Below are 12060 nucleotides of genomic sequence, written 5' to 3' on the forward strand. Positions count from 1 at the left end.
TCTCATACAGCTCTGTGAAGATATCTTTTCTTTTTAAGTTTTTTTTTTTTAAATATCCTATCGATAACTTAGATTGTTTTCCCTTGAGAACTAACTTTTCATAAACTTTGGTCATTTGTCATTTGGGGAATGTCTGCTTTTTATACGTTTGCATCAGGTTCTTATATAGCTTGGAAATAAGAGTTCAATCAGAAAATTCCTCTCCTCTCCATTTAATTTAACTCAAATAGAAACAGGGACCACTGATCCATACATAAAGACCCCTGGGGACTACATATTCACTTGGTTTTAAAATGCAATGTTATCTATATTTTATTGTATTTTAATTTGGTTCCCAGCAGAACTAGGGAGTATTGCAGGCCACATATTTGACACCTCTACTATGTCCTTTGGTGTTTTTATGGTATGACACTAAACAAATTAATTTAGGTAATATTTAAATTTTTTTATATTGGCTCAGTCTACTCATGAGTAATTAATGTTTCTTCAATTATTTAGGACTATGTTTCTATAAATAAAATTTTATAACTGTATTCATATAATTCCTTTGTTTATCTTGTTAGGTAAATTCCCAAATATTTTATGCAATCTTTAGTTATTTTAAATGGAATTTCTATTTCTACCTCTTCCTGATAGGTTTTGTTGGTAATAAACAGAAATGCTAACTGATTCATGTAGATTTTTTTTTATCTTGAAACTTGGCTAAAATGATTCCTTAAATTAATTTTTTAGTTGATGCTTTAGAGTTCTTTAAGTGTATCATCATGAAAGCAAAAGGTGATATTTTGGTTTCTTTTTTGCCTCTGCTTATTGCCTGAATCTCTTTTTCCCATTTTACTGCTATAGCTAGCATGTCTACTATTGTATTGAATAATAATATTGACAGTGGACACTCTGAACTCATTGTTAAGAACTCTGGCTTATTTTCATTACATATAATGCCGGATCTTGTTTTAGATGTATTCTATTTATCATGTGAAGGAAAAGTCTATTCATTCCTATGTTTTCAAAAACTTTTTTGAGTATAATGACTATTTTGTGAAAAGCTTTTTCTGTATTTGTTAATATAATCATGATTTTTATTGTTCTTGTTACTAATATGGTCCTAATAGTAAACCAATCCTGCATTTGTAGTAGGAATTCAACATAGTCAAAGTGTATAATCTTTATATGTTGCTGTAGTCCCTTTGCTAATATATATATATATCTATATATATACATATATATATATATACGAGTCCATAGTTTTATTTTTTCTATTTTGACTCTCCCCAGTTTACATATCAAAACAATAATTGTATCACAGAAAGATTTTAGTGGGATCTCTTTTTGGGGTATTTTTGCAAAGAATTTGTGTAATATTAGAAATAATAGGGTTTTTTGAATGCTTTAAAGAATTTGTAAATACATCTGTAATGGATTTTTTCTCTTTGGGAATTCATTTATGATTTTTTCAATTTATTTTTCTGAGACTAGGTTGTTTAAATTCTCTATTTCTTGTTCTGTTTAACTGGTATTTTATGTTTTTTGTAAATATTCATCTATTTCACTTAAGCTATTTGCTTTATTGGCATATAGATTGGCAAAAGTTTCTAATAACATCCTTTATTCGGCAGTTGTCAATTATTTTTTTCATTTTTTTAATACTGGTAATTTAGTTTTCCTCTTTTAAAAATCAAATTAACTGGGAGGGAGGGAGGGAGAAAAATCTGAAATTGTAAAGCATGTATAAACAAAAGTTGAGAACTATCTTTACATGTAACGGAAAAAATAAAATATCTCAAAAAAAAATCAAATTAACTAATGGTTATACAGATTTGTGTCTAATAGTGGTCATTTCAAAGTTTGGGTGGGGAGGGAAGGTTAGGGAGGGAAGACAAGAAACATGAAACTTTGTTGGACATTTGAAAGAATAGCAAGTTGTATATAATGGATCTGCAATTTCAGGTGCTATCCTGTTTTTTTATTCCACTTTATGTAAATAATTATTTTATTTCTTAAGTTCTGAATAAAATAAATAAAAAAATTTTAAGTATTTAGATGCTATACCAATAAATAGGTACCTACATGTTAAGTATTTAACTATGTTACCTTCCCATAAAATGTAATCTCCCTATTTGTTTATTTTTAATCTCTTTTTGCTGTTGCCTCATCTGAGTTCATGAAGCTAGGTGGTGTATTGGATAGAGTACTAGGCTTAGAATCAGGAATATTTGAGCTCAAATCTGGTCTCAGACACTTAGTAGCTGGATGACTCTGAGCAAGTTACTTAACCTCTGTCTGCCTTAATTTTCTCAACTGTAAAATGGGGATAATAATAGCATTTACTTCACAGGGCTGTTGAGAGAATTGAATACAATATTTGAACAGCACTTAGCATAGTGTCTTGTACGCAGTAGACACTTAATAAATGCTTAATCCAGCCATGATTGCTATCCTTGCTTTTTTAAGTTGAGCTGACACTTAATAGATATTGCTCTAACCTCTTATTTTAATGTTGTATGAATATGTTTCAAGTGTTTCTTGTAATCAATATCTTGTTAGATTCTGTCTTCTAATTCACATTACTATCTCTTAGAGTTCAAGAGAGTTCATCCTATTCACATTTCTTGAAAAATGATATCTAGTTTCTTTTGAGCCTTGATACGCTTTTCAGGTCAATTATTTTTTATGTGGAATACTTTACATTTTCTTCAATTTTTCAGTCTTTTGTATTCATTTTAAGTTTTCTTTTCTCGTGCTAAAATTTAATTTTCAGAGAGTTTGCTACTTGGGTAAAATTTTGTACCTCTTTTGCTAAGTTGTTAATTCTCTTTCCAAGACTCTCTCATATAGTTCTTATTTCCTTTCCAAATCTTTCCTCTGGTGCTCTCAATTCACTTAAATAATTTTAAACTCTTAAACTCTTACTTCATTTCTTCTAGGAATTCTATTTGATCTTTAGGTCAAACTGTGTTATCCTTTGAGGCTTCAGAGTTATTTTGATATTATTCTCCTTTTCTAGGTTTGTGTCTTTCATATCTGTGGTATTACATTAAAAGCTTTTTTTTTTTCAGGGCAATGAGAGTTAAATGACTTGCCCAGGGTCACACAGCTAGTAAGTGTCAAGTGTCTGAGGCCAGATTTGAACTCAGGTCCTCCTGAATCCAGTGCTGGTACTTTAATCTACTACACCACCTAGCTGCCCCTGTCTGATTCTTTTCAAAGGCCTCTTACTTCCATTCTACCACCGTGGTTGGTCCCTGAAGGTTTATTTTCCAAGAGGTGACACTGGTTATACTTCCATCCTTCTCTTCTGGAACATTTTGCTAATGGGTTTGCACTTGACTCAAGGGCAGATTCTATATCCCTGATTGCAGAGGTAACTGTTTGTCCTTCCTTCTCAAAGAGGACCTGGATGTTTAAGGCAATTACGGTTAAGTGACTTGCCCAGGGTCACACATCTTGTGTCTGAGATGAGACTTGAAATCAGGTCCTCTTGACTCCAGGGCTAGTGCTCTATCCAGCGTGCCACCCAGCTGCCCCCAAGGAGAGGTAACTAAGCGTTTCAAAGAGGTAATTTTGGACTTCTTTTTTTAGCCTCCTCATTGTTGCTACTGTTATGCATCAGTTCAACCTCTCTAAGTAATGGTGATCATTTTTACTTTTGTCCACTTTCCATTTTTTACCCAACAACTTGTTTAAATAGATGGGATTGAAGAAAATTGAATTCAATGTTTTCTGGTCATCCTTTTATTTTAAAATTAGAAGTATTTACTTCGACCTTTGCGCTAAACATTAATAATCTGGCTGCACACATAAAGTTCACTCAGAAATTATCTGAATGTTATTAAATCTGTAACCTGGCATTTCATGTTAAATAAATTTTTTTAAGTTTAACTTTAATGCCATTTGATACTCACTAGATCTAGCTCCTTACAATTTTCTTTTTCAAGCAAGTCCTTATGATGTAGGGGCACAAGACTTTGGGGTAGTTTACAAATCTTTAGGTCATTTCATTTTTTAAAATCTCTAGCCACATTTTCCAATATAAATTTTTACAGTTCTCCCCTGTATCCACTTTTGCATTCATTTTACTATCAAAATACAGAATCGGTTTGGAGGATCTTGCTCTTTATGAAATTTCTTTACTTCATCTTTTGCAAAGGATGTTGAGAGCATAAAACTTCATTTATCTTCTTGGTGATCTACTTGTGCTCATTCTAAGCACTGCAAAATGGGTATCTCATGAAATGAAGTTTTTGTTGCCGTTGGGTGTCAAATGAAACCAGTTCTACCAGTTTTTCTGCCTTCCTAAAAAGTCTGCAAACTATATTTTAGCTGCAACTTCTTTGTGTCTGTCTTCTGGCTTTATTTATAGTCAGAATGTTAATATAGATATTCACTTTGCCCAGCAGTAGAGCAATTCTTATTTGGAAAAATATTTACTTTAAGAGTACAAACTCTTTGTGTTTATATGTAGTCTAAAAGTATTTTTTATTCTCTTGCCTTCCCCCCTCTCCTTTTTTGCTACTACTGTTATCACGACAGAAATAGAAGAGGATCATACATACTGAGACTCATCTTATATTTTTGCTTTTTTATTGGGAACTGTGCAAAAAGAAATCATTTCCACAGTGTTTTTTTGTAATAAACCCCTCTGAATTTTGCTATGCTGCTTCTTAAGACTCAGACATAGGCAGTCATTAGATCTAGTTAAAGCCTTCCTAGCTTGGTAGAAACTGCCCGAGCAGTTCCATTGACATAAACTTTGAGAACCCAAGGTTCCCTCTAGAGCATGCTCAAGCATTGGCATGGATGGGACTTTTGGGAAAGACTCAAGGTATGACATACTTAAACAATATAGCTAGGATGTGCAACTCTAACACCATTTAATGAAACAACTTGGTCTTGGCATTTTAAACTGCAGACTACTCCCTACTTCCTCACACTCTCTCTTCTATTTTTGTTACACTTAACTATCCAAGTTCTGGATTACTTTTCTACCTTGCCCCCTCCTTCCCAGCAGCCTTCTCATGCTGAAGACACCTCCACTCTCACAGCCTCTTCCTCCATTGGTAAGTTTATCAGAAACCTCCAGTTGAAGAAACACTCAGACCAGCCATGCTCACCTCAAACTCAACTCTGCTCCTGATTCTTGGGACTACTTTTCTATCTTGCCCCTTTGTGAGGGCAGGGATGGTTTTCTTTTTGCTTTTACTTGTATTCCCGGCATTTAGCATGGTGCCTGACCTTTAGTAAGTACTTAACAAATTGTCTATCCTTTCTTTTCTCCAACCCCATTTGGGACTGGGATTACTCTTTCTTTCTTTCTTTCTTTCTTTCTTTCTTTCTTTCTTTCTTTCTTTCTTTCTTTCTTTCTTTCTTTCTTTCTTTCTTTCTTTCCTTCAACCCCCTTTGGGAGTGGAGTCACCTTTTCTTCCTTCCTGTCTTTTTTTCTTTTTATTTTTGTACTGGAAGCTCTTGGTTTAGCCCCTAATTGTAGGTATACTCCAAAAGTCTGTCCACAGCCCTTTTCTCCTCTGTCTTCACTTTCCTGGAAAACTTAAAGTCACATGTTCAATTGTCAACTTTATTTGGCTGATTTACAAATCTCTATCCCCCTAACACATTCTATCAATGATTAATCAACACTGTATACTAGGAGTATTTTTCAAAAACACAAAAGTACCTTTCTTCAGGGAACTTTTATTCTCAGAGAGGAAACGTGAATAAATAGATACATATAAGAAGAAAGAACTTGCAGCTGGGGGGGCTGGGAAAGGCCTTCTGCAGAAAGTTATATTTGAGCTACATCTCAAACTTAGTATAACGGAAATAGTACTGGATTTGGATTCAGAAATTCAAATTCCCAGATTTAAATTCCACTTCTGACAATTAAAAGCTATGCGATCATGGGCAAGTCATTTAAGCTCAATGGGCTGCTTTCCAAAGGGCTTTGACTAGATGATCTTCAAGGCCCATTCCAGTTACATGGACATATGTGGACATTTAGGTAGTTAAACATGCTAGTAGAAGAACAAGATAAAAAAAGAATGAAAAAGCATTTGAGTGCTAAGTATGTGTAAGATACTGCACTAAGCCCTGGGGGTACAAATATAAAGGAGGTAGTCCCTAAATTCAAGGAGCTTACATTCTAATGGGGGGAAACAACACATAGGGGAATGGTGGCTAGGAGAAGTTTTGCTTAGGGGAAATCACTGAGATGGCAAATTGGTGTACCAAATATGCCTTTTCCAGAAACAATGGTACTATTATTGTGTGCAGAGGGAAAGGTAAGGGGGAAGGAAGAGAAAGAATGCTTGTGACATATGATGAAATGACTTGGGTGGATCACTGGAGGGGATGTGAAGTTCAAACCCAGCGAGGCATCAAGGGCTGAGCAAAGTGAGCTACTTTCATCTTTTTCCTTTTTTTCTTTTTCTTTTCTTTTTTTTTTTTTGGTGAGGCAATTGGGGTTAAGTGACTTGCCCAGGGTCACACAACTAGTAAGTGTCAAATGTCTGAGGCCATATTTGAACTCAGGTCCTCCTGAATCCAGGGCCAGTGCTCTATCCACTGCCCCACCTACCTGCCCCGAGCTACTTTGATCTTAATAGTATTTTATTTTTTTCCAGTTACATGTAAAGATGTTTTCAACATTTGTTTTTATAACATTTTGAATTCCAAATCTGTCTCCTCCCCCAAGACAGAAAGAAATCTGATATAGGTTATATATGTACAATCATATAAATTTAATTTGGTCACTATTCAACTGGATGAAGAAGAGAAGAATGGTAAGAGAATGACTGGGAAAATCATCCTTTTATTCACTTAACTTTTGCCTTAGTTTCCTGAACTCTAAAATGGGAATAATAACAGTACTCACCTTTCAGGGTAGTTGTGAAGATCAAATGACACATTTGTAAAATGCTTAGCACAGAACCTGGCACGCAGTTGGTATTTAATAAATGCTTGTTCCCTTCTGTTTCTCTTCTCTACCCATAGATATTTGGCAGTAAACCATTGCCAAAGGTAGTCATTCTAGCTACTTACTATATGAGGTAGACAAGAATCCTTGAAAGTTTGTGGCATGATTGTATTACTAAACACCTTTCTTTCCATTTCTCCAACTACAAAAAATCTCCAGTGATAGGCCAGGGTACTTTTTTTTTTTTTTTGGTGAGGCAATTGGGGTTAAGTGACTTGCCCAGGGTCACAAAGCTAGTAAGTGTTAAGTGTCTGAGGTCGGATTTGAACTCAGGTCCTCCTGAATCCAGGGCTGGTGCTTTATCCACTGCGCCACCTAGCTGCCCCTTTGGGTACTTTTAAAAAAATGCTTTTTTCGTGACTAATATGTTATTAGTTGAGATAATGCCGCTCCACAGATTTAAGACCTACCTAGACATTCCATATACCCGATTAATACCATTGAGTGCATACATATTTTCAGCATATAGCCACAAATATCTTAAGGTTAATGAGGTATATGTTACAAATACTTAGAGAAAGTGAAAGTTATAAGATCTTGCAGTTTTAAAATAGTCTTCAAAGAGATCTTTAAAACTGAAATTCAGGTAGAAAAGAGAATTGAAACTATTCTTCTACCACTGAAAGAAAAGGGTTGGGGAGCTTTTTCTTTCCTGCTGTAAAGAAAAATCAACCGTTTTCTTAAGACTTTTCTTCTATAGCACACAAAGTACATTGAGAGCACATCTGTGGTCAAAAGAGAGAATGCGATGCTATTTTGCAAAGCAAATCTACTGGTGTGAAATATTTTGTCTGGAGTTATGCATACTCAGGCAGCATGATACATTAGAAAGAACAAAGCATTTGTCTAGGAGACCTGTTTATATTGGCATTCTTTTTGTTCTAGCAAAAATTTCTAATATTTCTATTAATGATACTTCAAAGAATTTGATTCAATGAGTATGGGGTATTCCCTTAAGTGGAGTCCAGTCCCTATACACCTATGGTCTTTGTTAGGTGCCATGGCCTAAACAATTCATCAGAAGGTGGATAACCTTTTGGCTGGCCTCTCCAAAATTAGGTGGCTGCCTCCCAGATGGTAGACATGCATCTGAAACAGTATGTCATTGGGCTTATCTTAGAAGTTTTTCTATCTTGGAAGTACCTTCCTGATAGTCTACACAAGTTTCCCAAATATGACAATATTTAGCAAAAGTCTTAACTTTACACTATTTCTGAGGTGTTAGAACAAAATGTTCTAAAAAGATCTGGAAAAGATCAAAATGTTTTTATGTAGAGTACTTGGCATTTTGGATCAATTTTCAATATGCCAAATTCAGTACAAACCCTGCTGCGACAACCAATTAAGTCTCTTTACTCCTCGACTGATTAGGAAAGACAAACAAATCAAAAGGGAAAAAGTATTTGATAATAATTGTCAGAATTCTCTTTAGTAGGGTAGGAAAAGCACTGGACATGGAGAAGGCTTTAATCTTTCTGAATCTTAGTTGGTTTTGCTCTGCATCAGTTCAGACAAGCCTTTACAAATTTCTTTGCATTGATTTTCCTGTCCAATTGTTCAAAATGTAATTACAGTCACATAACACAATTTGTCCATTCCTATTCCAACTTTGTTCCCAGTTCTTTGCTATCACAAAAAGTTTTGCTATATTTTTGTATATATGGGACCTTTTACAATATCTTTGACCTCCCTAGAGAATATACTCAATAATGGTATTGTTGAGTCAAGAAATATGTATAGTTTAGGGACTTTTCTAATATAGTTCCAAACTGTTTCCCAGAAAATGTTTAGATCAATTCAGTTTCACCAAAAGCACATTAAAGTACCTGTCTTCTCAGATCCCCTTCAATATTAATCATGTCTTTTATCATCTTTGCCTATTTGATGAGTATAAGGTAAAACCTCAGAGTTGTTTAAATTTACATTTCTCTTATTATTGGTGATTTGGAGCATTATTTAAATGGTTGGTAGCTTCTTTTTATTTATCTGTTCATATTAGTTGACATTTATTTATTGTGGGATGGCTTTTCTTATATACACGTATCACTTTCCCATATATCTTATAAATCAATTATCATACTTGCAAATTATTTTGTATTCTAAACTGGTGAACTCCTTGGCTACCACCTTGATATCAACTTTTTGCTAAGGCTGTTTTTAGTTTCTGTGGGTCTCCTTGTTATAGTAATTTCTGTATGAATTTCTCTGGTTTGTATGTCCTCTCTTCTGTTTTATCCAATTTTTCATCAATTTGTTATTTGATATGAAGATGTTCCCAATTGACAGCTTATTCTAGCTGCACCCAATTGCTTACAATCTCTTTTTATGTATTCAAAATTACCTATTCTCTTAAAATTATGTCTATTCTTTAAGAATTTTCTCTCTGGACTTGAATGTTTTTATATTATTCTCAATTTTTAAAAAAAGCAATCTTTTATATTTAGGTTATATACTCAATTGGAGTAGATTTGTGGTATGTAGTACAAGAAATTGGCCTGAACATAATTTTTGCTAAATTGCTTTCCAGCTTTCACAGCATTTCTTATCTGGAAGGAAGTGTTTGCTATTTGTTAAGGACTGTGCTGATTGGTACATATCCCAAAGAAGTGTTATTATTTCCATTTCACAGCAGAGGACACTGAGGCAGAGGTCTTGTTCTTGCTCCAAAAGTTTATGCTCTTGGGTTTATCAAACATTTGGCTATTATGTTTCACATTCTTGAGTATTTCTTAATTTTCCACTGATCAGTTTCTTAACCAATGCCAAGTTTTGACAGTTAGTGCTTTATAACATTGTTTACAATCTGGTAACTCTAGGTTCCACTAATTCCTACTTTTTTTTCATTATTTCCTTTGGGATTCTCGACCTTTTCCTATAAATCACTTGGTAGTTTGATTGGTGTAGCATTAGTCTATAATCTTTGGTTATCATCTAATCACAGCTTGGAGTATATGACCTTTTTCTCCAGGAAGGATCTTCTATTGATTTAAGTTATCTCCATTTTTTTCTTGAAAATAGGTTTGACTATCCCCAAGTCATTGAAAGGATGGCTCCAAGAAATGAGTGGTTCAAATTCTTTAGGTTGTTTAGTATGATTGGACTGATTGAATATTAATTTCCACTAATTTGGCTGGCAACCAGACCTTTTTTTTTTTTTTTTTGGTGGGGGGAAGCCTTGTGTGCTCACCTCACTGGGTAAGCATACTCAATGTTTGTTTTTCATAAATGTTTTATTTTTCCTTCTGTCACTGGCATCACAAACAACTCTTTGCATCATAAATCCCAGTATGTCCTGGGGATAACTTTAAAGTCCTCTTGAGCAATAAAAGTGACCAGGAACCAACACTGTGTATATATATCTTGTAGGGGAATGATGTGGAAATTGAGGTTGAAGGCTACCCCTCCCTGGCTGTTCTTCTACCTTCCCAATCTAACTCACCCCCTCTGCTTAATTCATTACAAGGAAAGTTAGTTCTCCTAAGTTATTTTATTTTATTTTATTTTTTTGTGGGGCAATGGGGGTTAAGTGACTTGCCCAGGGTCACACAGCTAGTGTCAAGTGTCTGAGGCCAGATTTGAACTCAGGTGCTTTATCCACTGTGCCACCCAGCCACCCCTCTCCTAAGTTATTACTTAAATTAAGTTTTACAGCTATTTCGGTTTGCTGTTCAATATAGTACAACTATGAACTGAAAGAGACTTCAGAATTAACAGCTCTATCAAACTTGCTGTTTAAAAATTTTACAGCAGAGAAATTCACCCTTATCATTCACCTTATTATTGCTGAATGAGGGGACCTCCGAAATCACTATATGGCATAGTTTTTAAATTTTAAAAGCACTGACTTCATTTTGAGAATTTGATGAGAAGTCTTGCTATTCCTGGAATAAGAGGTAGGACAAGGCATTTTTTAGCACTAAGCAAGGTTTGAAAATTGCACCTAGGGGCAGCTAGGTGGCACAGTGGATAAAGCACCGGCCCTGGAGTCAGGAGTACCTGAGTTCAAATCCGGCCTCAGACACTTAACACACACTTATTAGCTGTGTGACCCTGGGCAAGTCACTTAACCCCAATTGCCTCACTAAAAAAAAAAAAATTGCACCTATATTCCAAAGGAATTGTCCCTATGACATTAAGACTTATTACAAAATAAATAACATTTACCTGCCATGAAAGGTGGGATTTTTATAACATTAAAACTATCTGCATTCAAAAAAATATAGTATCTCTTATCACTGTACTCTTGGTGGCTGCCTACTCTTCTCCTACCCAGCTCTACCAAGCATTTTTGTCTCACTAGTGTATTATTTGCTTAAGATAGGCCTATGATGTGGAGGGGGGAAAGGGACCCACATGTACAAAAATATTTATAGCTGCTCTTTACGTGGTAGCAAGGAATTGGAAGTTGAGGGGGTGCCCATCAATTGGGGAATGGCTGGACAAGTTGTGGTATATGAATACAATGGAATACTATTGTGCTGTAAGAAATGATAAGCAGGAGGAGTTCAGAGAAACCTGGAGGGTCCTACGTGAGCTGATGATGAGTGAGATGAGCAGAACCAGAAGAACATTGTACACGGTATCATCAACATTGAGTGTTGACCTACTGTGATGGACTATATTCTTCTCACCAATGCAATGGTACAGAAGAGTTCCAGGGAACTCATGATAGAAGAGGATCTCCAAATCCAAGAAAAAAAAAAACTGTTGAGTATAGATGCTGATTGAACCATACTATTTCTTTTGTTTTGGGTGCTGTTGTGTTTTTTTCTATTTTGAGGTTTTGCATCACTGCTCTGATTTTTTCTCTTGTAACAGGATTAATGCAGAAATAGGATTAATGTTATTATGTGTATATGTATGTGTGTGTATATATATATATGTGTATATATGTATATGTATATATGTATATAGATATATAGATATAACCTATATCAGATTACCTGCTGTCTAGGGGAGGGGGGAGGGAAGGGAGAAAAACCTGAAATTGTAAAGCTTGTATAAACAAAAGTTGAGAACTATCTTTACATGTAACGGAAAAAATAAAATACCTTATATGTAAAAAAAAAAAAAGATAGGCCTATGATGTA

This window comes from Dromiciops gliroides, chromosome 4 (genome assembly GCF_019393635.1).
Source record: "Dromiciops gliroides isolate mDroGli1 chromosome 4, mDroGli1.pri, whole genome shotgun sequence".
NCBI lineage: Eukaryota > Metazoa > Chordata > Mammalia > Microbiotheria > Microbiotheriidae > Dromiciops > Dromiciops gliroides.